Below are 6197 nucleotides of genomic sequence, written 5' to 3'. Positions count from 1 at the left end.
TGAGGCTTTTCTATGTATGTTATTTGTTTAGGATCTGATAGCTTTTGCAAATTAATTTTAACTTTATGTCCCTTTTCCCCCTTTTTCTTGTCCCTTTTCCTCCTTTTTTTTGTCCCTTTTCTCTCCTTACCACCTGAAGTTGAAAAGAAGCCCCTTTAAAGCATTCTATGCCATATAGCCAGGTCATAAGAGTATAGTAGTGATTGAGACCTGGCTAATGCCAGTTCAAAAGGGATGCAGAGGAGGCAAATTGAAACAGGTGAGTTCTCTGATGACTGCATGCTGGATAGAAAGAATCTTTTCACTCTCTTGTAGAAATGTTTTGTGAGAGAGCATTGGTCTATTTTAGCTCATTGAAATTGCAGTTCCAGGTAGATTTATTGCTCATGCTTCTGTTGAAAAATTAAAAAGGCCTCTTCTTCCTGTAGGTTGTGAATTACAGCATCTGCACAGTTATATTTTGTAAATGACTGACTAGACTTCGTTAATCTGCTTCAAAGTAACGGGGGATAGGGATGTTCCTTGAGTTCTTGGTTATTTTGCTGTGAAAAAGTCCTGTCACAGAGTTTGCTCTTCCCTTAGATTTAATAGGTTCTGGTCTTGATTCTTCTTGGTCCTTTAAAGGAATATTACTGTACAACTTTTCCAATAGTCTTTAACATAGAGCAAAACAAAATCTAAGCTACGATGAGTTGCCAGTTGTAAGAATGAGGCCTACAGCCATGAGATACCTGGTAAAGGGATTTCCATGAGATATGTCAGTAGATATGTGGTGGAGGGATTACAATGGGCATGATGGCCTGGTGATGGGGGTGATGGGTAACCAGGTAGAAGCCAGATTAACCTTTATCTCTGCAATTGGTCAAGTGGAAGTGCCTCCCTTGAGCAAGACCCACAGCCTTTGCAGTCTCTCTTTTTAACTCTCGATGTTCCTCTTTTACATACAAAGTGGCTGTTCCACCCCACCATTTATGATGGCAATAACACTTCTCCCAAAAGTATAAATTGGCATTTGAAATCCTCTATGGCAGAGGATGAGAATACAACCACCATGCAGACCAGTCAATGGGCTTGCTCCTCTCTCCTCCCTAAAGCAGGGATGTCTCTTCAGTAAGATTTGCACCTCCACCTGTGCTGTAGCATACCCGGGAACACTTGTACCTAGCAATATACACTTAGATTTTGTAGGCCTAGTGAATTGATCACTTGCTCCAATAAACTGCACAATTTGTGACTCTGGGGTTGCAAATGAGACCAGACTTACAGTATAACATGCATTTGGGATCTTACTGAACACAACCAGACTGACAGTGCCAAATTGGTTATAGTCAGAAATTAAACCTAGCCGCACCCAGCCCCTCTAAATCTCTGAGGAGGAGTTGGAAAGCATGGGAGTTTATTTTCTGCCAAATTCTACACTCTTAACACCTGTCGTTTAGGAAGACATAGAGTTAGGGCTTAGGGAAAGGGGTAATATTCACATCAATTCCTTTCAGGACAAGAGCTGCATTTTACTCCAAGTCAGTAAATTCCTTCATGGTGCCAAGAAGGCATCTATATATTTCTAGCTCAGGGCTAGTGTTCCAGTCGGTGGGACTTGCAGGTAGAGATGGAGCCTGTTAGAGAAGGCAGAGGGTGAGGTAATAATGTCCTTTTTCCTCATGTCTTGTCTCATTGTCCTGTTCTCCTCATGTCTTTCTTAAACACTTACTCTATTACAATATTCCATCCCACTGCCTCTTACCCAAATTCAACCTTTCAACTAGATCATGTTTTCCCAATTACCATGAGCTTAGCTCACCACCTCTAGTCAGACCTCCTTGCCAAACAAAGTCACCAGTAGTGGAAGGCTGGTTGGAAACACTTTATGGAAGTGTTAACACACTTCTGAATATACTACACTGAGGGCAACACACCATGACTTCCCTGGGGGAGGCCTTCAGGCCAAGTGTGGTTGCAGTTTCCAAACTGAGCTGGAAAGCACAGAGCTCTGTTTTCACCTACAGATACATATATTTGCATGGCTAACTGGATCATCAGTTAAGTCATGTCCAGCAGACTTTTAAAAAGCTTGACCTTAGTATTTTTCTGATTTGAAAAGCCAACAGAACAATGAACTTTTCAAAAATCAATTATGAAATTAACAAAGATGACATACGAGATACCTAACAATTTTTACTGTTTCTAGTAAAACTGAAAAAAACACCAAAACCGATTTTATTTTTTTGTTACTAAATGCATTTGATGCTAAACAATGGAAGGATGAAGAAAATAGACCTGGGCTGAAACTGGGGAGGCAGTTCATGCTGCCTAGTTTACACCAGGTCAAGTACTCCCTTCTAGCTAAGCAAATCCTTATGTTGAATGCAGTCTGTCTGTCTTATTCCCACAACAACCTCTGAGAGTACATATTTCAAATAGGGTTTTGTTAAAACAAAAAAGAAAGAAAAAGGCATGTCAGACACTAATGCTGGTAAGTCCTGTGGAAACAATCCATCCTTGAAAAAAGAATCCACACTCTGGGTACTCTGCTCCATAACAGAAGAAAACCCATGTGATTTACTCAAAATACAAATTTGGGATTGCTGAGGTTGGAGAAGAGAAGGCTTCAGGGAGACCTTATACCAGCCTCTCAGTACCTAAAGGGGGCCTATAAGAAAGATGGAGACAGACTTTTTAGCAGGACCTGTTGCAACAGGACAATGAGTAATGGCTTTAAATAAAAGAGGGTCAATTCAAACTAGATTTGAGGAAGAAGTTTTTTTATGATAAGGGTGTTGAAACATGGACAGGTTGCCCAGAGTGGTGATGGATGCCCCATCCCTGGAAACACTCCAAGTCAGATCGGATGGGGCTCTAAGCAACCTGATCTAGTGGAAGTTGTAACTGCTTGTTGCAGGGAGGTTGGAGTAGATGACCTGTGAAGGTCCCTTCCTACCCAAACCATTCTTTGCTTCTATGATGATACAGTTGTTAACAAGTACTAGATCTCTTTATACGTGATGCATTCCTCTTGGAAGTCTCTATGGTTTCTCAAATTTTAAACTGGTTTACTATACATTCATATGCAATCTGTATTTTTAACTATAATTTCAGTTATTTATTTTGTGCTGAAGCCAGGCAGTATGCATATGAAATCACTAGTAGTGATTAGAAATATTAACGATATGAATAATAATGGCTAAATTATAACAGTAATGCCAAAAGACTTGTCACCTCTTATCCTATAAGGAATCTTATTACTAGGAAAAACTACCTTTCAGCTATATATTTCCTCCTGCTCTTGGCTGCAGGCAGCAGGACAGTCACAGCAGAACTCTGGCTTTCTCAGATAACAGGGGTCAGAGTTAAACCACTGCTTCATCACCACAGGGTGTCACTGCAGACAGCACAATAATCTCCAAAACTCACATTAATGAGTCATTCAAGATCAAAACCTCATGAATGAAGCAACACTTTCTCAGATCTCAGTGGTTGCTTGCTGTCTGTCAGCTTGCATGTTTATTACATCCTGGGACTTGCATCCCAAGGTATGCAAGAACATCACATTGCTGTTTCCCAAAAAAACTTTCCTGTCTTATTCCATATCAGAATACACCAGAATCAGCTGATTTTGAGGCAAAAAGGCTTGTCTCTGCTGTCCTAAACCTACCCAGAGAACACTTCCAACTATGCAGCTTCTCCCCATGCAGATCCCTGTCATATCATTGATATTTCTGTAATGTTTAATAGAAAAAAATCCACAGCATCTCCTTAAACAGGCTTCTGTCATACCTGTGGTGATGGTCTTTAAACAGAAGAGCGGTGCAATAGGTTGCTTTGCCTGCATCATGACAGTCAATTAGTGGAAACAAAGAAAAGAACTTGCCTGGTAAGCTCCTAAATTTTATTTTTATGTCTTAAAATCAAATTTTGAAGTTTGGACTTTCCTAGATAAGCACAAAACAAAAAATTAAGACCTGACTTTTCCAAACAAATGAAACAATGTTCTTTTCTTCCTAGAGACCAAGATGTTGTATCATGAAGACAATCACATAATTGAAGTGCCTCAAAAGAAAACAAGATGCACAGCAGTCATTTTCCAAAAGTGTTTGTTGTTCGGTGTTGGCAGGCAAGATTTGGCATTAGATTCAATAGCTCACCACTGCTGCCCCCAGTGTCAGAGGACCAGTGATGCTGCTCTGCCTCTGCCTGCTGTGCACAAGACCGGAGTATTTCTGTCTGGTTGAACGTGGTGAGCTTCACAGGGACTTACCCACTGAAATTCCATAGAATGGGGTATATAGAAGACCATGATTTATAGGTCCTCCTGGCTTCAAATTGTATAAAGAAAGGGGCCATACAAAACCATCTCACTACCTTTGAAAAATGACCAGGTAACTGTTTTTCCTGCATATGCCTAAAGCTATAGTATCTGAGTGGTTTGAGAGCATCTGATGTACAAAGATTTACCTGTGGATGAAGAGTACTACTGCAGTACTCCATGACCATTAAGAAAATAATGGTTCTATTTATTTAACCACAAGACCTTTAAAAAAAGCAGGGGGGACAAACCATCACTGTGCAATTTACACTCATCTGCACAAAACCATGATTAATAGTAAACACTAACAGTGTGATTTATATTTGTAAGATCCTTCTTAACAGACACAAGCATTTCCTCTTTCTCCTTCTGTCTACTTCTGGTACTGAACCCAGAACATTTTGTGTTTCCCTTTTATCCCATTCAGCTAAAACCCACTTCCTCAAATGCACAGCCCATACCTCTCCTGCATGATGCAATGCAGAAAGACTGGCTAAAGGCAGAAGTAACCTTCTTGGCATAGAGTGATTCTCCTGCAGAGCCCCTTCACCCTTCTTTGCCTCCTCATCCTCAGCTGGTTCCCCATGCTCAGCTCTCCCACCTCACCTCAGCTGAGGCTGTGAGTTTTCTGGGTGAGGTTTGACCTTCAGGTGTTGGGATGACACTGCTGCTGCAGGAAGGCCTGAGCCTGGACATGCAGTCTGAGGACTGTGGCTTCCCCACCTGAAATCTAATCCTGTTGCCCAGATTGCTGGTAAGACTGGTGACCCCATTCAGCCTGCCTGTTATTAAGACCTCAGGAAGCCAATAAATAACCCCAAGTGGGCTATTGTCTCTCTGCCCTTCAGGCTTGGCATTTAAGGGAGATGCAGGTTCACATAATAGTCCATAATTCTTGGTTAACCTTTTCTTATCCAGGATGGGGCATTATATATATATATATATATATAAGAATGCATGCACTATTATGATTGAATTGTCTCCTGAGATCTATGGAAGATGGGAGAAGCATCAGAAGGATCCAGCTTTACCTAGTCTCTAGCAGCATGCCAAGAGCTGGTACCACCTCTGCCTTATACTTAGTAGTTTCTGTTTGTGGAAATGCTACTTAGTGAAAATACAGAATCATAGAATGTTTTGTGTTGGAAGGGACCTTAAAGACCATCTAGTTCCAACCTCCCTGCCGTGAACAGGGACACCTTCTGCTAGACCAGGTTGTTCAAATCCCCAAACTGGCCTTGAACACATCCAGGGATGGTACATCCACAATGTTTCTGGGCAGTAGAGAATTTCTTCCTAATATTTAATCTAAACATACTCTCTTTCAGTCTGAAAGACTTTGTCCTATCACTACATGCCCTTGTAAAAAGTTCCTCTCCACAATTTTTGTAGGTCCCTTTCAGGTACTAAAAGGCCACAGTAAGGTCATCCCAGACCCTTCCTTTCTCCAGGGCAACCAACCCACATCCAGAGGCAAAAGGAAAACCAGATTCTTCCACCTCTTTAACTAGTCCCCATATTTTATGCCTGCTGTCTTCCAGGGGCTGCATGTGATGTATAAACCTCCCTGGCTGGCACCCTGCTCTGGTGGGGCTTCCTTGTAGACCAGCTCTAAGGGCCAGCACTGTACAGGGCTCGGTGGCCTGCAGGGCTCAGTGGCCCACAGGACTCCAGGTTTCTGTAGGCAAGTCCAAAGGATGGTGCTGGCTTACTTTTCTAAGTAAGTCACAGAAAAAGAGTGGGAATATGGGTCATGCTGAAATCAGTTCAAAACTGACAGGTGGCTTAGCTGCCCAAAGTGATACGGCCCTGTGATGGTGGCAGAACAACAGCCACCTCCTGCTGAAACATTGAGCAGCAGGGAGGGACAGCAGCATGGTGAGCATTGTCATCT

The sequence above is a fragment of the Pseudopipra pipra genome, chromosome 4 (genome assembly GCF_036250125.1).
Source record: "Pseudopipra pipra isolate bDixPip1 chromosome 4, bDixPip1.hap1, whole genome shotgun sequence".
Classification (NCBI taxonomy): Eukaryota; Metazoa; Chordata; class Aves; order Passeriformes; family Pipridae; genus Pseudopipra; species Pseudopipra pipra.
The sequence above is the reverse complement of the archived record's forward strand: the minus strand, read 5'-3'. Positions refer to the sequence as shown.